This window comes from Sceloporus occidentalis, unplaced genomic scaffold (assembly GCF_023333645.1).
Source record: "Sceloporus occidentalis isolate IW3139 unplaced genomic scaffold, rSceOcc1.0.p SCAF_12, whole genome shotgun sequence".
In the NCBI taxonomy this organism is placed as follows: Eukaryota; Metazoa; Chordata; class Lepidosauria; order Squamata; family Phrynosomatidae; genus Sceloporus; species Sceloporus occidentalis.
Window position 1 is genome coordinate 20,964,631 of NW_028316992.1, and position 27,142 is coordinate 20,991,772.

General features: G+C 41.0%; 1 protein-coding gene across 1 annotated transcript in view; it reads right to left on the reverse strand.

Annotated features, from left to right (window-relative positions):
- Positions 1 to 26,927, reverse strand: part of LOC149305366 (SH3 domain-binding protein 4-like) — a 62,587-nt gene extending 35,660 nt beyond the window's left edge. The window contains exon 1 of the mRNA XM_089478007.1: positions 26,757 to 26,927. The gene's annotated coding sequence lies outside the window, so the exon portion shown is untranslated. The remainder of the gene's footprint in view (positions 1 to 26,756) is intronic.
- Positions 26,928 to 27,142: the final 215 nt, after the last annotated feature.

Below are 27,142 nucleotides of genomic sequence, written 5' to 3' on the forward strand. Positions count from 1 at the left end.
AAAGAATCCATGCAGAGCCATCAAGAATGAAAATATAGTTGGCTTATTTTTGCTTCCAAGTTTTGAAAAAGTCATACTAGAGCAGTCCTGTAACAGGGATCCTCCAGACATAACAAAAGTTTTTTGTTAGTTGGTTTTTCAGAATGGAATCTAGGATGTCAGGGAATGCCAGACTCTGCACTCTTGTGAAAACAGATGTGCATGTTCCCAAATGTTCAAAATAAAACTGAGCACCATGATTGGAAGTGTAAGCCAGTGGCAGCTGGTGGCTTCCATATCAATAGGGCAGCAAATCTGCTAAGAGTGACAGCCTGAACCCTAAAGGAAGTATTTGAGGTGTTGAAGCCATTCTGGAATTAGGGTTCAGAAGCCTGGGTAGTTTCTGTAACATTCAGTCAAAAACCTGGAGCAGATTCACCACCGCATTGACAGAGAAGCCACTTGCAGCCTGGTTCCACTCTCTAAATCATGGTAAGGGAAGCTTAGGCCTGTTACAGACTGCCAAAATAAAGCTGCTTCGGGTCTCTTTGGAGGTATGCTATTTAAATGATGCATGGGTCCTAAGAGTCCGGAGGTCGCGCCAAAGCCACACTCCATTCCTAAGCACCAGACTGCAGCTTTGGTGCAGCTTCCGGATTCTTAGGATGCATGCATCATTTAAAATGCATACCTCCAAAGAGACCCGAAGCAGCTTTATTTTGGCAGTCTGTAACAGGCCTAAGCTATGCTATGGTGTAGTGCTCACTGCTGACCAGCAAGCCAGTATCAGACAACATGTTTGAAGTGAATTTGTAAATGATGGGTTATGGTAACTGGGCTTTAATGTGATGTCTACAAGCCCCAATCCAGGGCCCCTACAACCACAGGAATTGGGGCACTAAGCAGCTGTGGTGGGCATAGCTCTAAAACACGGGTTGTTGTTTTAGTTTTGGAAGTTCAAAACATGATTTGCTCCGGTTCTGAACTATAGCTAGCACAAGCTGTAATTGAGCTTTAGAGCTGATACTATCAATTAGGACTGGAGTTATTCGGCTACACTATTGATTTTACCATTAACTCAGTTGGAAGTCTTGTTCAGAGTGTTTCTTTGTTTCAAAAGATCAGACACACTGAAAAAGAAAAATGTATCTCCTTTCTAACATTTCTGAAAGCAAGGACTGAACACTGCCAGGAACGCTGCTTTGACTTCTTAATTTCTTAGCCTGTTGTTAACAACTGTACCTGATTACAATATGTCTTTGGGGAAGAAAAGCTCTGCTTTGAACATTCAAATGCCACTGCCCTCTTCAATTTGTATATGAGGCATAAAGGGAGCAAAATATTGAGTCACATCTCAGATATGCAAAATAAGGAAAAGAGGCAGAGCTTTAGGCTGAAGAAGGGAAAGCTAACCCACTTGTTTCTGAACACAAAAGCAGAACATTAATAAGTTTTCAAAGCTAGCATAAGATGCTACAGAACATTTCAGCTTGAAGGCTATTCTTATAATAAGCAAGACTTCATTTCTAACATTAGGGTAGGAATCGACTCAGTTTAAGCTGCACTCCCCAGTTTGGAAGTACAGTCAGCACTCCATATTCACAGATTCAAGCATCCATAGCTGAATATATATATAATAGCAAACCTTGATTTTGACATTTTACATAAGCAACACCATTTTGCTATGCTATTGTACTTAGCAGGACTTGAGCATCCATGGATTTTGGTATCCATGGGGGGCTCTGGAACCAAACCTCAGTGGATAACAAGGGCCCACTGTATTAGCTCTGGACATTTATCATGATTACTCAGGGAGTATTCACACTGTCATTTCAAAGTGTCTTCTCTCTACTCAGTACTGTAGCCAAATGCACAGTAACATGGGAGCAAGTGCTTTGTACAGTTTGTACGAAGTCACAAAACTTGGTAGAGATTTCCATTACTGTAGAGGCATTAGAAAAACAGAAAGCAGGTTAAGAGAAATGTGTATGTGTATACGTGTATGTGCATATTTTGGAAGCTGACTCCCCATTTGTTAAGTGGATGTAGCAAGCCATCTGCCCTGGCATGAGGTTATAGCAGTTTTTGCCACATAAAACTGTCAAAGTCACATTCACAGTGAAATCCAAGCCAAAGCTCTGACTAATGAAATCAGGATTACTCCAATTAATGACACAGTTGATGGATAGATATGAAATAAGAATGGATTAGCCTTTGTGCAGAAGGTATTTACTAATCTTGCAGTAAATAGCAGTCAGCCCACTGTATGTGTGTGTGTGTGGGGGGGGGGGATATACATTATGTGTAATTTCTCATTAAAAAAATACAGTGCAACTGTTGAGGTAGCAATTTGAAGTGTTGTGTGTATGTGTGTACTGTACGGGGTACAGAAGGGTGAGGGCTACTTAATCTTTGGTTCTCATATTTGTTTCCACTAAAAATGCCACAGTTACTTTAACTATCTTGTGGGTAAATACTGGACCCATTACAGTAGGGGTGGGAGTGGTAGGCCTTTATAGTTGCAATGGACTGCAACACCATTTGGAGCCTCAAACAGCAATTCAGACCTGAGCCTAATTTAATCAAGACAAAATCCATTCTTATTTGGAACCGAAATCCAAATTAGGATTTGGAGACCTGGATTGCCAGTCTTGTACTTGTACTGGGAAATCAAAATGAGTGTAATTTCTCAATCTTTTTAACAAATCACTCCAAAATGGGTGGAATTAATGCAGACAAATTTCAAACATCTAACTCCAGAGAGTCTGTGCCATGCCATGCATCTTCACAGGTACTGTTGGTGGGGGCGTGAGAGAAAACCTTTTCAGTCACTGCCCCTACACATTGGAACTCTCTCCATATGGAGTCTATAATGATCCCTCCTTCTGTTGGCAGGTGAAGAAGACCTTTTTATTCACACAGGCTTTGTGAACTGAAGATTGCCAGTAAATCCAGAGTCAGCCATATAACACCAATCTTAAAATCTCTTCACTGGCTGCCAATTAGTTTCCGGGCACAGAACAAGGTGTTGGTTATAACCTTTAAAGCCCTACATGGCTTGGGTCCAGATTACTTGTTGGAGTACCTTCTTCCATATAATCCATGCCACACACTCAGTTCCTCTGGGAAGAATTTACTGCAGCCAAAGAAGACCAGGTTGGCTGCGGTTTCCCAGAGGGCCTTTCCAGCCACCACTCCTAAAGTGTGCAATGACCTGCTGGGGGAGATCTGTCATATCACCACTCTTGATGCCTTTAAGAAGGCTGTCAAGATGGATCTTTTCTGGCAGGCCTTTCCAGACTGAGACTGACCTCCCATTACACTAATATAGATGGTTCCTATCTCTCCTAAGCTGCCTCACTTCTGTCTGCCAGTTTTAACTATTTTTAATCTGCATTTTTATTGCTATTGTTTTGTTGATGGAGGAGGGTTAGGGAATTATGTAGGGCTGATTTTGTTTTATAATTTGTATATTGTATATTTCTGTGTTTTATTGAAATGTATTGTAATCCACCTCGATCCATAGGGATAGGAGGGATATAAATAATTTATTATTATTATTATTATTATTATTATTAGGCTTTTTAAAAAGGGCTGTTAAGTGCTGTATTGTTTTAAATTGTGTAACTTAAAATCTTTTTAGAGCTATGCTTGTAATATGGCTAACACTTTAATCTGCTTCTAAACTTGACTTTTTGTATGTGTAAGCAGACTTGAGTCCCAGTGTTGGGGAAAAGACAGGATATTGATAATGATGATGATGATGTCTGTAAAGTTTTATGTCATAAAAAAAAATCCCAAAGACAGTTTTGAGAAGGTACTGATTGATCAATCTTGGCAGTTTAGTTGCTCTTCTCCCACCACTATCCCCCTTAATCTTTATCCTCCACACATTTTGAACTTCAGCACCCAGAAGATTCAGCCAACATGGCTAATGGTCAAGGATTCTGGGAAATAAAGGCTAAAACATCTGGTGGACCAAAGGTTGAGAACCATTACCCTAGAGCATCGGTCAAACTATGTTTGTTAAGTTTAAATAAGGTCAGCAGTCCACCTGATAAACTTCAATGATATAGCGTGAAGAAGTAAAGGGTCAATGTTTTACCAGCATTTCAACTGGTGAAATCCCCCCTGATGAATCTCCCAGAACCTGTTTATGTCATTTGGTAATCCTGACTAGAATTGCTGGAAACTCCTATTTCATGATCCCATGCTCTGTCCCCATATTTTCCAGAGCTGCCTGCCTAATCCTTTCAAGGAGAGATTGAGAGTGTCACAAATCCTCCAGCCAAACATCATGATCAGAACGCCACACAGTATGGATGTGAGATGTGAATAACTTTAATGATTAGCAGAAAACTTCATTAACTATGGTTTAATGTTAGCTTGTTTTCCCTACCTATGGTTTATAAGGATTCAGAGGACACTGTAAGCTGTGGTCACTCTAGAAAGGAAAACAGAAACTTCCCAAATAACCTTTTCACTGTGTTGAAGTGCTGATTCTTGTAACACTAATCCAACACAGCCTACTAATTATAGCCAAGTTGTGTTCCTGCTCTGCAGACTGTTAGCCATTAACTTATTTTTAGCCAAAAATTTGCTTTGATGGCTTCTGAAACAACAATACTGAAAGTGACTTCCAAGAAATCCTTTTTGCACTCTGTCAGGCAGCATGGCAAAACAGAGAGATCTGCTTACCGTGTTTACCTCAGAGAGAAAGGTCCATTTGATCAATGTGAATAGGGCAATTTTATAGCTATTCTGAAAGAGCCATTTCAGAGATGTCTATATGATAGTGTTTCTCAACCTTTGGCCCTCAAGATTTTTTGGACCTCAACTCCCAGAATCTCTGCTCATTAGCCATGTTGACTAGGGTTTCTGGAAGTCGGTTCAAAAATTTGGAACTGCTGGTCTATGAAATGGACTGTTGCTCCTTTGTGTACAGTGGTCCCTCCACATTTGTTGGGGTTAGGGGTGAAAGACTCCCATGAATGTGAAAAAACTGCAAATAAAAGAACACTATTTTTTTTACCTAAGGGGCTATACAGAGCACCCCAAAGGGGTGGTCTGCAGCCGCCCCTTTACTGGCTGGATTGGCCCCACAGCAACCTCACACCATAGCCCTGATCTAGCCTCTAGAGAGCACAAAAAGCAGCTGCAAAAAGCAACTTTTTTTGTGACCTCCAAGGGGCACCATAGCTCCAGTGGCATGGCTTTATGATGCCCCTTCAGTGCTGCATCACCGGAAGGTGTCATGATGGCACATGCCATGTGGACTGGCACATGCCAAAATGGTGCCCTGGCATGCAGACATTGTGCCCTAACTCCACCCACAGGCTGGCACAAAGTGACGGTCTGTATAGGGCCTAAGAGAACACATCTCTAGGAATCTCCAGGTTCTTCAGTGCAACTCTATGGTCAACATCTGCCAGACATTGATCACAGAATCTTGCTGGAAGACCTACAAATACCTAGAGAAGTGTTTTCTCCAGGAACTTCTAGGTTCTCCAGCACAAATCTATGGTCATCTTCTGGCAACGTTGTGCTGGAGGACTTACAGATTCCTAGAGAGAAGTTATTAATCAAAACTGCAAATAATCAAATCCATAAAAGTCAAAGCCGCAGATGTGGAGGGCTAACTGTATTTTGTATACAGATGTAAATAATTGATACCTGGTCTTTGTGATAATACATGTTTTCAAAAAAGAGAAATTAGCTGCTCTGATAGCCTTGGCTGAAGAGTGGGGTATAAATAAATAAATATTATTATTACTATTAATAGTGATAATAGTAGTATTTTACAAATTTAGACTCTGCGTAAGAAGCAGTAAGCAATACTCTGCGCTCTGTATTTTGTGATTTGGTAATTTTGTCCATTTCTACTTCTTCCTATAGTTTTTCTACTGAAAAGCAGAAAGTATCTTCCTAAGTATCTTCATCATTTTCACTGATGAATAAATTTCGTAAATAAAGAAAATGATTTAAATATTCAACTCATGAGGGAATACAAGTACAGAGATTCTTGTAATTCAAGTGGCCAGTCTTGCTTCCCACATATACTGCAGCAATATTTAATTAGCATGAGTTTGTCATGAGCATTTCCAAACCATACAACTTAAATGAGTTATCTTCTTGGTAAGTATTAGCACTAATAATATCCAGCATGGAGGCTAAGAAAAATAGAGCAATCCTTCAAAGTGGAATATCGTTCTTAATCAGTTACTTCAACAACTCTGGCCTGGGGTATTATTACTGATTCAAAGCATCAGTATAAAGGGTGAAGGGACAATGTAAGGCTACAAAGAGGCATGCTTCATGAACCATGGACTGGTGCAACTTCCCCTCTCTATATATATATGGAGAAAGAGGTCCATGGACAGAGAAGGGGGTTCACGCCAGAAGGCACTTCCTTGCTGACAGTCTATACTTTTGTATAAGTCTAGACAATTTATTCAAAAAATCAGTGACTTATCTATGGACCAGCCCTAGCCACACCTAGTTGCCTCTCTCACACATCACACAGTCACCATTTACCATAGTTCTCTCCTCATCCATCCAGCCTTTAGGGTGAGTACAAACAGATATGCCTGCTGGAATTTTCATAGAATCATAGAGTTGGAATAGACCAAAAGGGCCATCCAGTCCAACCCCTTGCCATGCAGGAACTCTCATTATGATTTCCTGCATGGCAGGGAGTTGGACTGGATGGCCCTTGTGGTCTCTTCCAACTCTATGATTCTATGATTCTATCCCCTGTGACAGATGGCCATCCAGCCTCTGTTTAAAGACCTCCAAAGAAGGAGACTCCACTACACTCTGAGGAAGGAGTGTGTTCCGCTGTTGAACAGCCCTTACTCTCAGGAAGTTCCTCCTAATATTGAGGTGGAATCTCTTTTCCTGTAGCTTGCATCCATTGTTCCGGGTCCTGTTCTCTGGAACAGCAGAAAACAAGCTTGCTCCCTTCTCAATATGACATCCCTTCAAATATTTAAAGAGGGCGATCATATCACCTCTTAACTTTCGCTTCTCCAGGCTAAACATCCCCAGCTCCCTATGTCATTCCTCATAGGGCATGGTTTCCAGACCCTTCACCATTTTAAGTTCTTTGGCATCATTTTCATTTGTTTCATCCTAAAAAACACAGAGACTCAGTGTTGAGTAACAACTCTATTAAGATTAATTAAAATTTCATAAGTTAGCAAGCATCCTTTTGAGTTCTTTAGATATCCACATTAGTCTAGACAGAAAGCACAATGGGGGAAGGGGGAGGAGACTGGCTTGAAACTGAAGTCTCATCTACATTTAGTAGTCAGAATCTTAATATAAAAAACAAAAGGATCTAAGAGTGACAATTGATGGGACTCCCATTGGGCTTCTCAGTGGCTGCTCCCAACGTTGTGGAGCCCTCCTCCAAGGAAGAGAGGCTTAGCCCCCTCAGCCTTTACCTCTCGTCCTTCTGCCAGCTGGCAAAGACCTTTTTATTTATTTAGGCAGTCTGGCTGCTGAAGAATGGGGTCTTCATAATGGGGAGTGTTGCACATGCTTTTCCTGTAAGATGACCTTAATTTTTATATATCATAGGTTTAATAATATTTTAATATTACATTTTATTTGATTTTTAGCTGTTTGCTGTTGTCGTGTGCCTTCAAGTCATTCCTGACATTTCCAACCCTAAGGTGAACCTATCACAGAGTTTTCAGAGGGCTGGGATTGTGTGACTTGCCCAAGGTCACCCAGTGGACTTTCATGGCTGAACAGGGATTCAATCCCTGGTCTCCAGAGTAATATGTTGTTGTGTGCCTCCAAGCCATTTTAGACATTGAGACCCTAAGGTGAACCCATTATGGGGTTTTCTTCTCAAGTTTCTTCAGAGGCAATTTGCCTTTGCCTTCCTCTAAGGCTGAGGAAGTGTGACTTGCCTAAAGTCACCCAGTGGGTTTTTATGCTTAAGTAGAGAATCGAACCCTGATCCAACTCTCAAATCACAACACCATGCTGGCTCTCCAGAGTCATAGTCCCTAACTGATCATCGTTCTGTGAGCGGCTGCCGTGAGTCCAACTCTGGGAGAAAAGTGGGATGAAAATTTATTTATTTATTTATTTATTTATTTATTTATTTATTTATTTATTTATATCCCGCCCTTCAGCCCTAATGGCTCTCAGGGTGGCTTACAATTAATATTTTTAATCAGACAGTTCCCTGCCCTCAGGCTTACAATCTAAAAGACACAAAACAAAAGGAGAAGGGAATGGTGGAGGGAAAGGGGATGAGGTCCAGTGGTTCTTCTCTCCCTCTGAGGCCTGGACCAAGGCAGATGGATTGGAGGGAGGGCTCTTCCTTCTTCCAGGCTAGTCCTGATGGAACTGGACCTGCCTGGTGAACTCCCTCTCAGCCTGTTCTCTCCCTCAACGGCCGAAAGATGACAGTTATGGAGGGAGGGCGCTCTATCTTCAGGCTAGCCCCTGATGACACTTAGCCAGCATATTCTCTCACCTAAAATCGCCTAAATATATAAATAAATATTGCTGCTATGCAGATTTCAGGCTGCACTTAGGACAGCTGGCTAAAAATAGTGAAAAAATAACATTTGGCCCCATATCTAAACCAAGCCTGCTACAGTAGAGAATAGACAACTCCATGAATTGCTAAGCAAACAGAACTTTTGACCTTGTTTTCTGAACAGATTTATATCACAGTGTTACAGAAACACGTATTGTTTCTTCTTATCAGTTTTTAAGAGAGCTCTTTAGAAAAATATTTTTAAAAGATAGGCGTCCGAGTCCAAAGGAGTTAACCTTTTAAACAAATGCCAGAGGAAAATACTTTGGCAAGGAAAATATTTACACTCAGGCACTGTTGACATAATATGACAGGTGCGTCATCACAAAACAAGGAGAATGACTTTTGCTTATTTTAGAGTTTCATCGATACATTTTATAAAGGAAGTGCTCAAAAGCACAGACTGCATTAACCCTTCCTATGAAAAAGGGAAAAAAATAGTGGAGTGGCAAAAGCAGGCATTTCTCTTTATGTCACTGGAATAAATTGTCAGCCTCTGTCTACGAACAACATTCCAAGACCTTGGTAGTTATTTTTGTAATGCCTGATTACCAGAAAGTAATGTGAAAAAGCAGCATTTCACAAGGTGTTCCCATTGCCAGGAAGCAAACCAGCTCAAGTAGGTTAAATTGTTACAAACTGAGTTGTCAGAGGCAAAGAATTTTTGAGAGGAGCTCAAGCATAAAGCAATTAGAGCAATGTGATTTAGGAGGTACACTATTGCACAGGGTGTTATGAAGCATCATCAAAACAGCAACAATTCACAAGCCAAAGTCAAACAAGGGGGGGGGGGTTTGTCTGCCTGACTTTAACACTTTTGTTGTTGACCTAGATTGAAAGGTTATTGTCGAAAAATGCAATTTAACCTGAAGAGATACAAAAATGAATGTTCCAAAGCATTAGAAGGCCTTTTTGTGGAAGAGAGATGATTAAAGATTGGAGTCTCAAAACAAAACTATTGTATTCATTTGCATCTTTAAAAGACAAGAGTGAATATTACTGCACCTTGAATACCAACAGGTTATGGCATATTTTATATGTGGACCTATTTAGCTAAAATTCTGTGAGATGTGGCAGAACTTGATGTCAGATGTCTCAGGATTTATGTCTCCAGCCCAGCCCAGTAGTTTGTAATGGACAGAAACTTTTTGTCAAGCTTGCATCCCTCATCTGCAGTCTACTGTTAAGCAGCAATCTAAAGAAGATATTAGGTTCATATATTACACTGGACATCCATTCACACTGTATTCACATATGTTCAGATGGCTATAAGTATCTAACTGTGTGTGTTCATACCTGACTTCAACCCAGGTATTAGCTTTTCAACTTTCTCCAGGATAGAGATAATGTATACACCAGTACCTAACTTGAATGAATAAATACACAATTTTGTGAAGACATATGAATTTTTTGTAACCCTGCGAAATATAATCCTCTTCAGATTGATGACGCTATCACAGGAGATTCTGGTTAGTTTTTGAGAGGTAATTCTAAGGGGCAGTAGAAGAGCTGGGAGACCAAAGGGAGACATATTCTTATAACCATCTGAACATATGTGAATACAGTGTGAATGGATGTCCAGTGTAATAGGCAACAGACAACTGTATCCGGATGCTATCATCTATGAGCAGAACTCATCCTGCAGTAGTTTTACAGTCAGACTGACTAGGTGAGGTTTATAGGAGCATTCCAAGCCAGGGCTGGTTAGCAGAATGAGATGAGAGACCCTAATTGCTCACTAATGGATTGCTAATGTATGGACTCCACCCTCCATCTTGTTTTGTTAAGGCTCACCACAAAATGCAAATTTATCTAAAGTATTTGCTCCTTCCTTCTTTTCCTCCCTTCTTAACTTTTCTCAGCAAATCGCTTTAGTGCCATAAATCTAATTTTAAAAAAATTCACCATAATGCTGGCATCCCATTAGACCAGTTCTGATTTTGCAAGCTAGACCTATGACCTCAAAACTCTTTTGTGCTTACATTTATAAACATGGCACCACTGCCAAGAGTGTAAATGTCCCCAACCCCATCACAAAAGCCAGGCAGTCATACTGAATGAAGGTGTTCTGCAGTGTGGAGAGCAGGACATTAAAAGATGACATGTCCAGACCCTTTTCTCCAGTGAGCTGCAGTTCAATGAGCCAAAACAGCTGCCTAGGTTTTAAGGTGGGCTTTAGGGGTTCAGATCAGGAGATGGAGCACAGCTGTGACATTGTAGCTATATGTACAGGATCCCAGCCAGAGGTTTTGAAAGGGTGATTTAAAAATATAACCATTTTGGTTGTGTGTTATAACCAAACAAGCAGACTGTTGTATTTATAACAGTTTAGGTAAAACAAATAGCAGACCTAGGCCCCATACAGACAGGTCAAAATAAAGCTGCTTTGGGTCACTTTGGAGGTATGCTGTTTAAATGTTGCATGCGTCGTAAGAGTCTGGAAGCCATGCCAAAGCCACAATCCAGTCCTAAGGAATGGAGTATGGCTTTGGCGCAGCTTCTGGACTCTTAGGACGCATGCATCATTTAAACAACATACCTCCAAAGTGACTCGAAGCAGCTTTATTTTGGCAGTCTGTATAGGGCCCTAGACTCAGAAAAAGGAGTAGTAGTCCGAATAGTACTAATATTCAATCCTAGCAAAAGTAGACCCATTGACTCTCCATTCAAAAACTGATTCAATATGTCTACTTTAGTAGCAGTTGTTGCTGCTGCTGCTGCTACTTGTGCTGCACTCCTCTCTCCTCTTTCTTCTCCTTCTTTTATTTATATCCTTTCCCCTATAAAATTGGGACTCAAAGAGGCTTACAATTTAAAATCACAGTACAGTTAAAAACATACAAAAGCTACCATTAAAATGAAATTAAACTATTACAATATAAAAACTGATCACTTGTTAAAAAGAGTATACAATTTTTAAAAGATAAAAGCACTTTAAGATAAAAGCACTTAAAAACCATACAATTTGACACATTACAACATACCCCACCTTGTTCTTTAAAGACTTTCTGTTTTAAAAGCCTGTCTGAATAAAAAAAACTCTTAGCCTGCCGGCGGAAGAACAACAAAGAGGGGGCCATTCTGTTCTCCTTGGGAAGGGAGTTCCAGAGTCTAGGGCAGCCACCGAGAAGGCCCTCTCTTGCGTCCCCACCAACCATGCTTGCAATGGGGATAGGACTGAGAGAAGGGCCTTTCCTGATGATCTCAGAACCCAGGCTGGCTCATACAGGGAAACTGATCAGCCAAATAGCCTGGACCTAAGCCATATGAGGCTTTATAGGTCATAACCAGCACTTTTAATTGTGCCCGGAAACAAACTGGCAGCCAGTGAAGCTGTTTGTAATTAACTGTATTCAGGTCACTATGACTCATTTCTGTGTAGAGCAGGAGCAGTATATTTATATATGCATATATTTAAAAATTGCTGGAATTAAAAATAATGCCACACAGCTATGCAGGATCCAAAATTTACTTATTTCTATTGTTAATAAAGAGGTCTGAGTCCAATTCAGAATTTAAATTCCAAGTACATTTGTAAGCCTGAGGGCAGGGAACCGTCTAACTAAAAGATTGTATGTACAGCGCTGTGTAAATTTACAGCGCTTTATAAATAAAAGTTAATAATAATAATAATAATAACAACAACAACAACTACAGAGTTAGGCCAGGTTCTGACCTGGCAGCACAGTTTTTCTAAGAGCTGAGCAAGAAGGAACTAACTGGCTGTCATTATAGAGTCTCCAAAGTCTGTGCTTAAGTGGGGCCCATTCACACTACACAATTATAGCACTATTTTTCCACATTAACTGCCATGGTTCCATCTGATGGAATCCTGTGTTTTTGGAACTTTCTAGCTGAGAAGTCTAAGTTGCTAGCTGGGAAGCTCCTGTCCCAGGATTCCATAGGACAGAACCATGACAGTTAAATTGGAATAATAGTGCCTCAGTTCTGCAGTGCGAATGGGCTCAGGGAGTCCATCAGGGAACAGGATTGTGGATGTCATCAGAGGATACTGCACTGGGACTGCCAAGGAGACCATAATATCTGGATGCTATTTCAGGGGCTTTTCTGAACTGTATGATAACACTGCTTCTGCAACTGTGCGCTATTCAGCTGTGCAGCTGGCTCCATGCACAAAGTGCTATTGTCAGGTTGCTAGGAGCAATGCCCAGTGAATGAGAGCCACGCACAATGCAAAGCTGCAGTGTCAATGCTTTGATGAGCAAGACACACAATAAGGTCAGTGAGGTAGCAAGTGGAGAATGGCCAGAACAAAAACTTCTTACACTGAAACATCATTACCTATAATAAAATACTGTTGTCAGTGAAAATTATTTTGGCAAGTTAAGAGATTTAATGCATACTTTCTCCAAGTCTTAACTGTACCAACAGGAAAATTTCATTTCACACACAAAATAAGGTAGCTTTGAATAAGTGTATGTGCTTGTGGATGTTTAATGTATTTGTTATTTAAACACTACACATATTTGAATAATGTGAATAATGCAAATGGATATTCATTGAGATTATTCAAGATATTATCATTTTACATACTGGTTTAACTACGGGATTACACCTAATGTTCTTTGCATTGCTGAATGTCCTCCCTCCTCTACACTCCATTGTGAAATGTTTTAACCACATTCCATGTAGATTTTCCACAATATGATCAGGAAGGTCACCAGTGTTGTGTACTTAATATAACTACAAAGGCAGGATTCTATGGAAAAGGTAACACTGCTTTCCACTCACAAAACTGCTCAACCCAGTCATGCCAAAGGATGAAGCAGCTATACTTGAGGGACTGCATGAGATAAACAGGGTATAAACCTAAGAATGGGTGAGTTACACTTCACAGCTTCAGATCCCAGAGAAACCAACAGTCCACATCTGATATGGCTTCATATCATATATAGTATTCCTGATTCATTCCATTCTACTAGTAAATGAGTAGACTTGTCTGGAGCAAAACAGGTAAGGGGACACAGGGGTGAAACAGATGGGCAAAATAAAGTGGCTTCCTGTTGCTTTGAAAGCAGGGTGTTTATATAAAGTATGCATCCAAAGCAGGTCAAAACCAAAACAGGTCAAAAAAATCAGAACAAAAAGAGGCTGGGATAATCTGGCTTATCTTGGAAAATGTGCATCTTTGCACCTTCATATAAACAGCCCACCGCCAGTGCAAGCTGTGGCAAAGCAAAGAAATCAAAGTGCGACAATCCCAATGGATGTAATTACAACATACACAAACCAGATAGTCCAACAGAGAGGCATGGGGTGAAGGGAGGCGAAGGGGCATGTATGAGAGGCCTCCATTATTGTGCTTTGCCATCATACACACACCAATTCACCAATTCCCAGTACCGGCACAGCATCGCATGTGCAACTGTGTAGCCAATCAAAGGGGCAGCCATGCAAATTGATGGCATGTGGGAAGTACTTGGAAGTCGCACATGGTGTATTTGTGTGACGGTGCGCATGCACAGTGGGCCACTTTTTCATGCCCAGCTGCTCCAACCCATGGAATACATTGTCGTCAGCCTAGTGGAATTTATGAAATAACTGCTGTGTATCCAATAATTGGGTGAGGCAATCTACATTTCCTGCACACTCAGTAAATAAGTTGGTTAAATAATCAAAGGCCCACTATGACCACTTTGCTGTACGCTTTGCAGATAAAGTCACTAACTATCTGCATGGACTTAACATGCCCTAATTTTTATAGAAGCAGGGTGGATGGAGCCAAGGCACTGTCTGATCCTGGTCCAATTTGTTTTGTCCACTCACAATTAATATCCTTTTTCCCCCCTATGAAAACTACCTAGTGCCAACAACTAATATGGCTAAACAACTTTACTAGTGTTATTGGCTACCCAACCACTATAAAACACTAACTTGTTTATTCTCTCCAGATGGTAATAATCACCCACCTTTTGAGCCCATAAACTATATATCCTGTCAGCATCCATTCATTGAATCTGTGTTTTTAATTAACAGAAACCAGGCAACACCTTGCAGAATTAAAGTAGTGACCACACTGCAAGATAAAACTAGCCCCCAACATATGAAATTCTTCTCAAAAGTGATCTCAAGGATATGTGGGGGAGGGGACACACAGCAAATAAGTTGGAACTGTAAGTTATTACTTTGGCTTCACTATGGTAAATTTATCTTAGTAGGAGGGCATTTTGCTCCAAATTAAGGGCCTGAACAGGCAGGCAAAAATAAAGCTGCTTCGGGTCACTTTGGAGGTATGCTGTTTAAATGATGCATGCGTCCTAAGAGTCCAGAAGCCACGCCAAAGCCACGCTCCAGCCTTAAGTAGTATTTGATATAGTATCAAACGGTTATGGGAGAATGTCCTACCCAAAAGTGATTGTGACCTAAGAAAGTAAATCTGCAGCCAAGTTGCTTTGGGATGTTGCCATCTTCCCTCTTTCACAGTTCTTTCCCCACTTACAGCCAGAAGATCTAATAATAAGCAACAAGTTTTTAATAACCTCACTGGATGTCCGTGTCATGTTTGCATTATTCATAGACTTTAGTTCTGTAATTTGGTTCAAGCTGTTCTTTCCGATGATGAGAGGAGATGTAGCACAGCAGTGAGGAATATGAACTATCAGTAAGAAAGTCACCAATCTTTATTTGCAACATAGATATTATTATTATATTATGATCTATTAGAAGATGAACTGAGAGAATGTGAGCATTTGGACACCAGAAATGTGTTATACAAATGCTAAGGACACAGTTCTGTTCAAGCTGCATATTTTTGTCTTACCGACACCATATAGCTTTTCCACTGTCATCAGTTAGGCTCAAAAGCACTCAACTTTGCTTACCTCATGCCTCCATATATCAATACCCATTCTATTCATTGTTCACATTATTCATTGTATTCATACACATCCATCTTTGTTTACACTTATGTGTTGATACCCAGGAAGTCTGGAAGATAAGACCTTTATATATTTGTTTTCTGAAATTGTCAAGGTGTGCTTATCACTTTCCAAAGCTAACTTTAAAATAGCTTAGCAAGATTTGTATTATTGTGCAGTCATGCAATACCATACAATGACTGACAAAAAGCAACCTACCATATGAAAGAGAAAAGCCTAATCTGCTTCAACAAGAGAGCAGAGATCCCTGACATTTATACCTTGGCATTATGGGCAGCCTTACCAAACTAGGGGCCCATTCATACTACAGAATTATAGCACTGCAATTCTGCTTGCCATAGTTTCATCCTACAGAATCCTGGGATTGGGAGTTGGGGTGGTGGTTAAAATCCTCAGCCACTGAATTTTCCTCTGCTTTGTCTGATCAAACTATATATCCCACTCCCCAGGACTGCATAGGACAGAATCATAGCAGTTAAAGAAGAATAACAATGCTATAATTAGTTTTTTGTGGGTTTTTCGGGCTAGGTGGCCATGTTCTAGCAGAGTTTCTTTGTGACGTTTCGCCAGCATTTGTGGCTGGCATCTTCAGAGAAGTTTTATCTTGCAGTGTGGTCATCTTCAGAATGCTATAATTGTTTTGTGCAAACGGGTTCCTTGTCTGAGGGACAATGATGGGTCCATTATCACCGAGTGAGAATTCTGAAACTGGGGTTCACATATTAGTGGTTCCCATTTTGGATCCCCAGAAGCTCATGGACTAGAACTCCAACAATCCCAGACAAATGACCATGCTGGTGGCGCTTCGATGTTAGCAACATCTAGGGATCCTAGGCTTGGATCTCTTATCCTACATTAAAGCCAAGCTCACTAACCAAGGATTGGGGTTATGTCGCCTTCCAAATGTTTGGACTACAATTTTTAGCTGTCCTGACCATTGACCATGTAGGATGAAGTTTATGATACTTGTACAGTGAGCCCTTGTTATTCTCCGAACCCCACCATGGATAGCAAAATTTGTGGATGCCTAAGTTCCATTAAATACAATGGCATAGCAAAATGGTGTCCCTTATATAAAAAGGCAAAATCAAGGTTTGCTATTTGGAATTTCGACTTTTTGAAAAATATTTTCAAGCTGTGAATGTTTGAATCCGTGGATAAAAAATCCATGGATAAGGAGGGTAGACTGTAGTACAAAACATCTAAAAGGCACAAAATTGGAAAAGGCCCCATTAATGCAACACGTTGGTATTCTGTTTATTAGTCCCAACTAGAGTAGACCCATTCAACTAATTGTTGAGTGGTGAATCAACACAGGCAAATCCCAATGGTTCAATGGGTCTAATACAGTCAGAACTAACAACAGGATCTAAGCCCAAGTCTAGCTTCACTTTTTGTCCAATCACAAAATAAGGTAGTCAATACTATTTGTTCCCATCACTGGGATTTTAAGAATGGTTTCAGAAACATTCATTGAGTCCAGGTTGTGCTATTATAGACACTGCATGTAAAATACAAATTTAAATTAAAGGAACATTAAAGAGAAGCTGGAACTGGTGGCTGATCTAAAACACCATCATTCCCAGCGAACCACAGATAAGACAATTCTAGCTCAGAACAGTGCAGGCATTTCTTCTGAAAGATGCAAGCCAAGTAGATAAAAGATCAAAAAGGAAAATTTGTGTAACTTCAAATCTTTGAAGGTTGTTCTTGGAGAAAAGGTCTTGTCATGTGCATTTACTGTGATCTCCACAGATTCTCATTCTCTACCCAGCAGCTTGTCAATGTACCCTTAAAATCAGTAAGTTTACCAAAAATAGGTTGTTTGGTTTGCAGTGTCCTACAAAGATCTGTAATTCTACAGGATATGACTGTATATGAATTCTTTTTTCCTTTCATCACTAAAGAATAGCATGGGGAACAGTGTTATGTAACAGAAAACTAAGAATAGGTCCCAAGAGGCTTGTGACAAAACATGAAAAGAATGACCTGGTGCTTTGCCAAACCAGCTTTCATTTTGCTGCTATGGAAAAAGCACTTCTAAAAAATGAGCATATTTCTTGCTCCAGAGCCAGCGAAAGCCACACACTCATAGGAGGAAATACATTTTCTCCTTGGATCCTATTGCAGCTTTTGGCTGGCGTAAGTGTCTCTTAGATTACCACTGCAACACTGGGCCTTTCCCACAGGTCCTCAGTCTTGGAGACCTTGCAAACTGATGTAGGGCTGTTGTCTTCCCAATGCTATTTTTAAGAAACTCACACTGATGTTGAAATGGCCACACTCTTATGACATTATTCCAAATATTTTAGTTATTGATTGGACTTTCTATGGTAGTGGCAATACCATACTTAGGACTTTATCACACCAGGTTCGTAAGGCACCACAATCTCATTAGTCTAGGAAATGCAAACATACTGGGTTGAGGACAGTCATTATTGTAAAGCTCTTCCAAACGATCACAGTGCTGCTTCTGTCCCAGCCTGTGCCTTTCTCATAATGGCCTTCATGGTCCTAACCACCCTGCCCTATGGTCTTCCCAGCATGCCTTTCTATCTCTATTTTTATTTTTAGCACAATTGCGTGATCATGACAATCCATTAAGTAAAAAGAAAGAAATGAAATTGAGGAAATTGAGGAAAGAAAAACAGCCCACTTGGGGACAGTGAATAGGAGGGGGCAAGAGGAGCATGATCATGTCCACTCACACCATGTACCCTGCATATTGGAACTGCTTCAAGGAATGTATCACATGTGCATCAACAGTGGAAAAGCAGCATGACTGGAGGACATTGACAGGTTTTGCCCATCAATGAGAATGAGTGCTACAGCAATGAATGGACTACAGACCAGCTGTTGGACAGACACAGCATTGTGCGACAGACACATTGTATGACCACAGATGCTGCTATCTGGCTCTCTCCACTTTCCACTTTTCAAGCTTCATGTGATAAAGTCCTTAACCCGTTGTGCATGAACACTTGCACAGCATTCCAATGTCACATTAAACTGATCGCAAAACAATATTTTTATCAGCCTATTGAAATGCACAAAATACACCATTTAAGCTTTTGAAGCTTCATTCATTTCTTCATCAGGCAAAGTTGTTAAAAATCACACAGGAGAAAGAAAGTGACAATGTTAGAGTGACAGGCAATCTGTCTCAGATGTTCTTCTTTTGTCAGCTAAAATGATCTAGAGAGATCTTAATGAAGGCAGAGACCACTCATCTTAAACTATGGTCATCTGCTGAGCATGCTAGAAGCTGGTTTGCAAAGGCCCCCCAGCCCAAAAGAAACCTGATGTGAAAGAAAATGCATATTGTCTACAATTAATCTATTTTCCAGCAACAACAGAATTTCTTCATAGATGGCTGCAAATTAATCCCAATTACAACTGCAAAATAAAGCACGCTAAACGTATGTTATGTAGCATGCTAAACACATGTTATGTAGATGACAAAAATTATATGCTGTGACATACAAAAGGCTCCATCACAATCAGCCAAAACTATCATTACCTTCAAAAAAGTATTATACTTGTATTCCACTAGTCTGCTGCTCTGCCGAGGCAGACTATGATGTTAGCATTTATGTGTAACTACCCCCATCCCATCAAAATGAAGAACTTATATGAAATGCCAGATTCTGACACTTTTCTGCTCATTTGATTTGGCAAGGAAGTTGAAATTTGGCAAGGAGGTTAATCATCAACCAAACTACCTTGGATAAAAAATATTTGTTTTATGTAAAAGCTACTCTCCAGTTGTTCTGCCAATTTCAAAGTCTCAGATTGCACCAACTTGAACTGCCATATTTCAGAGTAAAACACATTGTAGCCTATGTCAATTTAGGGATGAATACCACCAGTTGTAACTAGTTCATTTGTAACAAGTAATGTGAAAGCCTTCCGCTGAATCCACAGGCGTCTATATCACAAGTCCTTATCATATGATCATACATACCTCAAAGAGATTACTGTACTTATTCTGCAAGGCAGTTTCAGCATCAGTAGTGCAATGTCTAATGTACAACATATAAAACATGAATGTGTGTTTGTGCCTTCACGTTCCCTGTTGATTTATGGCAATCCATGAATTTCATAGGATTTTCCTAGGCAAGCAACACTCAGAGGTGGTTTGCCATTGCTTTCCCTGAAATACTACCTACATCAGCTGGTCTTCCTTGTCCAGATTCTAACCAGGCTTGATCTTAGATTTCAAGATCAGAAAGTTGGTTGCAGAAGGTGCTATCCTGCTAAAAATCCTTCTCTGTGTGCACTACTACATGTTAAGAATGAGAACACAATGCCCCCAGTGTACTGTCACTGCTTTCCAAAGCTTTTCTACTCATATAATAAAAGGCTGAAAGTTTCCTGGAGTGGTGATGGGGTCATTTTAGACACTCACATGCCATTGATATTGGTATATGAAACATCGTAACAGCCATATCTTAAATATTAATCACAATAGTAATTAATGCATTGTATTGGAGTGCAGGTCAGGAGGGAGACTGAACTTTTACCAGTACAAAAATATGCTGGAAAATATAACAGATTACAAGGCTAAGGCTTGTACATATCCACTTACAGCTCGCTGTGGTCTAGTGATCTATGCCACATGAAAAGGGCCTCCACTCAGCACTGTGAATGGGGGGGGAGGGGGGTGACATAAAGTTTCACGCTATGCTAAGATTTAAAACAGCCACCTTCAAAAGCCCAGAACTCCCACACATTCCTCTTCCACGTCTTCTCATACGCTCTAAGGCAACCCTCAAATCCGTGGATCCTTGGCCAGCTACAAAGAACCATGACAACTATAAGCAAACACAAAAGAAGACTGCATGCACTGTGGAGTAAAGTGGGTCACAGCTGATGTCAAATACATTTGGCATTTGTCAAAAGGGAGGAACAGAAATAGGATTTGACAGGGAACAACACAGTTATTCCAGACCTCTCTGCTCACAGGTGCAGGTTGGTTGCAAATCCTCTACTTGAAGTCTCTCTCTCCCTCTTCCACACATACCACCTCAACTGACAGAAAACAATTCACTTTTCAATCTGCACGTTCACCAGCAGCAAAAGTTAATGGTAAAACTAACCATATATGGCTTCATTTCAATCACTGAACTTTCAAATGGCAGAGGAATTATACACAAAACACAATTCACCACCTTTGAATAAATCTAAAGGAGCCAAATAGTTTCTATTAACATATTTTCTGGCACTTTTTAAAACCTGGTTTCTCAGCTTTCACCATGTAGAAAATTTGCTTACTCTTGAAGATATTCTGGGAAGTTGTCATAATTTGGCATTTATCAGGAAAGAAAGAAAATGTTATTTTCCTTCACTGTTAGACTATCATAGAAATATCATCTAGGAAACATGTCAATCAGGTCTACTTCCAAAAATTACAAAGCACTTGGGTGGGCCGTATGCATCTAGAAAGGACTAAAACATCTGTAATAATGAAATTATCAACAGTGTGTAATAAACTCCACAAATAAGTGTTCCAGCTATTAAACCATTCCACAAACAAAAATATGAGATGTGCAAAGAAAGCATCCAGCTTGTCTAAAATACCTACATTTGCTAATAGTCATACAACTTTGTTTTGTTCTGGTCACCAAGGTGTCTACAAGATTGGATGGCACATACTATATATATATATATATATATATATATATATACACACACACACAACAAAATCTAAACAAGTTTTAAAAAGATATAAATCAACTCTGGAAGAAGAAACTCTTCAGTTAAAATTCCACAAGGAATGTTTGTGCCTCCATTTTACTTCTCCCTCACTGCCATTCTTCTATTTCAGCTCATGCTACCCCTCATATATGACACATCCCTTCTTGATCCCAAATGCTCAGTTCGCAGATTATGGCTCAGTCTTTTCTTCCCTCTCTCAAACTATATGACTAAACCTTTCATGCCGCTCATCATTTACAAATAAAATTAACAGGATTTCTTTAAAGATTCAGTTAATGAATTAATAGGATTCTCTCACGACCTCCATTCATTTTAAGCTAATAATAATAGTAATAATAATAATCACAAATATAACGTGGATAGTTTTACAAGGAAATAAGATAGTTTTAATCGCAAAGGGTTTTTTAGCTCTGTGAAGGAATCAGGGGAAAAAACATTTTCTAAATTAGCAGAATTCAGAATAGATCCTTTTGTTTCACTCATTTCTACATGTTATGCCCTACATTAAAGTTACTCCAGAGAGGTCAAAGCATACCTGTTCTGGAGTATTATTTTTTTCTTGCCCAGTATAAGGTGCTGTAGGCTGTCTTTCAGAGCAAAACCACCTCTGAGTATTCCTTACTTAAGAAAACCCTGTGAAATTCATGGGATAGCCATAAATTGACTACCCCATGTGTATTGAAGGTACATACACACACCCATAAGGATTACTACATCCCTCTCTGAACAGGATTCAGCTTGAAATTCCTTGAAGGAATTCAAGGGTAAAATTCTATGCTTTTGTCTACTAATTTTAAAAATTGACAATTCTACCCCTCTGCTGAAATAAGGAAAATTCTGAAGCAAATCTAGAAATGTGAAGCATATCTACAAATGTTTAGTGCGTTGGTATATAATGTAGTCTACATTAAAGAGTGTATGAGCTAAATTCAAGTAATAGTTTGTGAATCAATGGCATTTACATAATTGCTGACTCGCCCAATTCTCATTGATTCAGTGGGGTTATTCTAGTTGGTATTAACCACTGGCTTTAACTCTAAATGTTTATTCATGCCACATAGATTGAGCAGAAAACCCCATGATAGGGTTGCTTTAGGGTTGGCATAAAGTGGAAACCACTTAGAGGCAAACAACAACAAGAAAGGATTACTCCTTGGTAAATTTGTAGAAGATTGAAGGCCTAGTTGCAAATCTTCTTCTTCCAGCAACGGAACACATATAATCTAAATGAGCACAGTAATCGAGATTAATTAGTCTCAATATCAAGTAATACGGTTTACTTACAACCAAAGTCACAGGCAGCTCACAAGGTTGGAGTGATTAAAATGACTGAGCATATTCCTTCCACACTTTAAACACCTTCCAAGGTACAAAGCATTGTGAATGAAGAAGGGGAGGATACTCATGCCACCTTCTCTCCCAACTGCTGTCAGCTTTCTGGAGGGGAGAGGAAGCCAGATAACAGATGGAGGGCTGGAATGGGAGTCACATGAACTTCCAGAGGTTCCTGCTCAGGAACTGCTTGGAGTTGCAGTCCAATGAAATTGGAGGGCCACCCACCCACTTACCACCTTGGCTTAGAGGAGCAGAGATGTCATACCATTTCAGGAAGGTCATCAAGAGAGCAACAGGGAAGGATGGAGGACTGCACTCATCCTCCTCACCTGTTTTTTCCCCTTCCACTATCAATACCAAAGTGTACACATGCAATCTTCTCTTAGGATCAACGCTGACTCAGCCACACCATCATCACTCGCAGTTTTCACTGCATATACAGCACACCAGCATCCAATGTGGTTAAGTAGGACCAGCGGCCATGCCAGTGTTGGAACTGCTGCTTATAACCTTTTGGGTGGCCATACAGTGGGCCCTTGTTATCCACTGGGGTTTGTTCTAGGACCTCCATTAGATAACAAAATCCATGGATTTTCAAGTCCCACTAAATACAGTGGCACAGCAAAATGATGTCCCTTATATAAAATAGCAAAATCAAGATTTGCTATTTGGAATTTATGTATTTTAAAAATATTTTCAAGCCTTGGATGCTCAAATCCATGGATAAAAAATCTGTGGATACAGAAGGCTGACTGTACTACCCAATACTCTCCATGTTGTCTTGGAATTTTATGCACTATGCAGCCTACTGGAGAGGCAAAAATCTTGAACTTACTCTGGCTGCATCTACACGGCAGAAATAATCCAATTTGACACCGCTTCAATGCTATGGAATTCTGGTATCTGTAGTTTGTTGTAGCACCAAAGAAGAACTCTGGTGCCACAACAAACTACAGTTTCTAGAATTCTACAGCATTGAGCCATGACAGTTAAAGTGGTGTCAAAGTGGATTATTTCTGCCGTGTAGATGCAGCCATAGTCTCTAATGAGCTACTACAGAGTAATTTGCCTTCTGAGACAATATTTGCCCCTCCTATAGTTTAAAGAAGCAAGCAGGGATGAGGGAGAATAAAACACCACACAAAGAACGGATTCTGCCCAGTAGTACTTTCTGATTCTTCACCAGATACCCTTCCAAAGATTGGCTTTATGAAATTAATTGAGCAAACATTTGACCATATAGAGATATTGCTGCTAGAAACATTCATCACACAATGCACTGAGTACCAACAGGTCATGGGAAAGTTTAGACAATTTATTTTTATAACTTTATAAGTTGCTGTTGTCTGACTTCGGGTGACCTTAAAGCTCCGCTCTGGGCCCACAACAAACTACAATTCCCAGAATTTCATAGCCTTGAGCCAGGGCAGTTAAAGTGGTATCAAACTCTCTTGTGTGGATGCAGACTAGTAGTGACAAGCCAACAACATCTGAACCACAAGTGCCCTTCATGAAAGCACGTCACAACTGGCCATAGGAACTTACCAGAATTGCTGTAAAGTGTCTGAGTGGAAAATATGGTATTTTGCAAATTTAATGAGGAAGTGCCACTATTTTCAGCTGCCTTAAATATATGTTAAAAGTTCCATGGTCCTCTTCTGTGTGAAATCCTCAGGAGAACCCCAAAACAAGTACTGGTCAATGTTTAATTTAAATACTAATTTCAAAACTTTTTTTCCTTATATTAACTGAATGCGTCAATGTGTTGGGGGTGAAAGAGTCAGACATGCTTCCCCCTCCAAAGACTCATAATCTGTTTTTATCCCTGTTTATTCAGAAGTGGCATAGTGGTCTGAGAGAAGGAGTTTACCACATGGGAGAGAAATGCCTGCACCCTGTGTATAAACGGCAATTAAATCAATGAATATGCCACAATAGCAGGATCCTGACATTAATCCATGAATAAAGCGGCAAAATTGCATGATTTTGCCTGCTGTATTCATGGGTTAGAATCATAGAATCATAGAGTTGGAAGAGACCAAAAGGGCCATCCAGTCCAACCCCCTGCCATGCAGGAAATCCCAATCAAAGCATCCCCGACAGATGGCCATCCAGCCTTCGTTTGAAGACCTCCAAGGAGGGAGACTCCACTACACTCTGAGGAAGGAGTGTGTTCCACTGTCGAACAGCCCTTACTGTCAGGAAGTTCCTCCTAATGTTGGGGTGGAATCTCTTTTCCTGGAGCTTGCATCCATTGCATCCTAGTCTCTGGAGCAGCAGAAAACAAGCTTGCTCCCTCAATATGACATCCCTTCAAATATTTAAACAGGGTTATCATATCACCTCTTAATCTTCTTTTCTCCAGGTTAAACATCCCCAGCTCCCTGAGTCGTTCCTTATAGGACATGGTTTCCAGACCCTTCACCATTTTAGTCGCCCTCCTTTGGACACGCTCGTTTCTCAATGTCCTTTTTGAATTGTGGCGCCCACAATTGTGGCGGGTTAATGTTGGGATAATGGCGATGTCACCCGGCGTCATCTGAAAACAATCCTGTTGTTTTGGGATATTCATGGGATATAATCTCCGTTTATTCACGCGATGTGGATGCTTTGCCTGCCATGTGATAAACTCTTTAGACCACGACTCTGGAGACCTGGGTTTGATTCCTTGCTTGGCCATGACACCGGCTGGATAACCTTGGCCAAGTCACACACTCTCAGCCTCAGGGGAAAGCAACAGTAAACCTTCTCTGCACAAAACCTTACAACCACTTGATAGGGTCACCATAAAGGACTGAAGACACACAACAACAAACTGAGTTTTAGGAATGCTGACTATATTGATCTACTTTGATGTCTACTCACATCGTCTTATCTATTAAGCAGGTAAATCACACTGACAGGACAGAGTCCCTTGTCAACATGAATCCAGTGCTAATACGCCGGGAATGGTTAGAAGAGTTTCCTAACTTTAAAAACTGGGCAGCCCCCCTTCCTTTTCCTTCCGGGGAGATGCATTTACAGCTTTGCTTTGGCAGTTCTGGCTCCTCTTTTGATGGCTGCAGATTGTGTGCTGGGTGCCTTCAAGTCCTTATGGCAGGGACGTAGCCAAGGGGGGGGGGTTCTTGGGGTCCAGACCCCCCCCTTCCATTAGAAAAATGAATGGTGTGTGCTGCTGCGCCACCGCACCCAAGCCCCATTATAATGGTGGCACTTAGTCTGGACCCCCCCTTCCTAAAATCCTAGCTACGTCCCTGCTTATGGCCATCCTAAGGCGAACTTATCATAGTGTTTTCTTGGCAAGTCCCTTCAGAGAGGGGGGGGGGGAGTTGCTATTGCCTTCTTCCTCTGGGGCTGAGAGAGTGTGACCTGCCCAAGGCCACCCAGTGGGTCTCGGGGATTCAAACCCTGGCCTGCAGAATCCCAATTACTCCACCCAAGCCTGCCTCCCCACACCAGGCTCCCCAGCCGAGGGATCCCCAACTTCTCCCCCATTTCTTTCCCCTCGCCCCTCTTCCATATTGAGCCAACTGGCGCTACTTCGCCCTCTCCACCTGAATTTTCTTTCTTTTATTGGCAGTCTCAAACTTCCTATAACTGTCATTATTATGATGAAATTATCACTAGTGCTATCATTAATACCATCATTAATGAGGGTATTAATAACAGTCCTAGTAACAATTTCATAATGATGATAATTAGTACTATTAGTGTTACTGTTGCATTTGTGGTGGCTCTTCTCTTTCTTTGCATCTGCCCCCTTTCTCCCACAAATGCTGGGAGCCAGAGCAAACTCACCATCTGAAAAAGGCACAGTACACAAGGAGCCATACCTTAAAAACAGTACAAACATTTTAAAAACACACCAAAGCTGAAAGAAGGGGAGGGAAGACCAGACTCCTCCCTCCTGTTTCTCTCTCTCTCTTTCTCTTTCTCTGAATCCCCCCTTCCTTCCCCCCCCAATTTTCTCAGCTTCCCAACAGTGGAGTAACTACTCTGCTTCAAGGGGCAAAAGAGGAGCAACTACTGGCCCCAAAGTGGTGCAGAGGAAGGAGTTCTCCTGAGCAGGAGGAGGAGGAGGAGGAGGAGGAGGGAGGAAACAAACACCAACAACAAGAGCCCCAGCAACTCCAAGAGACAAAAAGCCCAGCTAAAGCTACAATGTTCCCTCTTCATTTCCACACAAGCCTTTCCCCAAGACTATGGGGCAGCCTCTCTCTCTCCCCCTGCTCCCCATAAGGAGCTCCAGGGGCTGCCCAGCTTACCTCCATGAGGGCCCCCCTGGGTTCCCAGGCCAGCAGCAGGAGGGGGAAAGGGAGGCAGCCTCCAAGAGGGAAGGAGCTGAAGGGGTTTGCAGCTTGTCCCTTTCTCCAGGCTGATGTCAGCAGAGGAGCAGCTCCACCCGAGAGCGAAGGGAGGAAGGGAAAGAAGGAGAAAGGAGGGAAGGAAGGAGGGAAGGAGGGGCCCAGAGGAGAGAGAAAAAGAGGGAGGCTGCTACTAGTGCCAGCCCACCCAGGGAACGCAGGGGGGCGCCCTACTCACCCAGATTTACCCAGTGTGTCCTCACTCCGCCATGGAGGACAAAGCACTGCACAATGGAGGACATAAGGGGGGGAAACACACACAAGAATGTGATTTTTTGTAAAAGAAC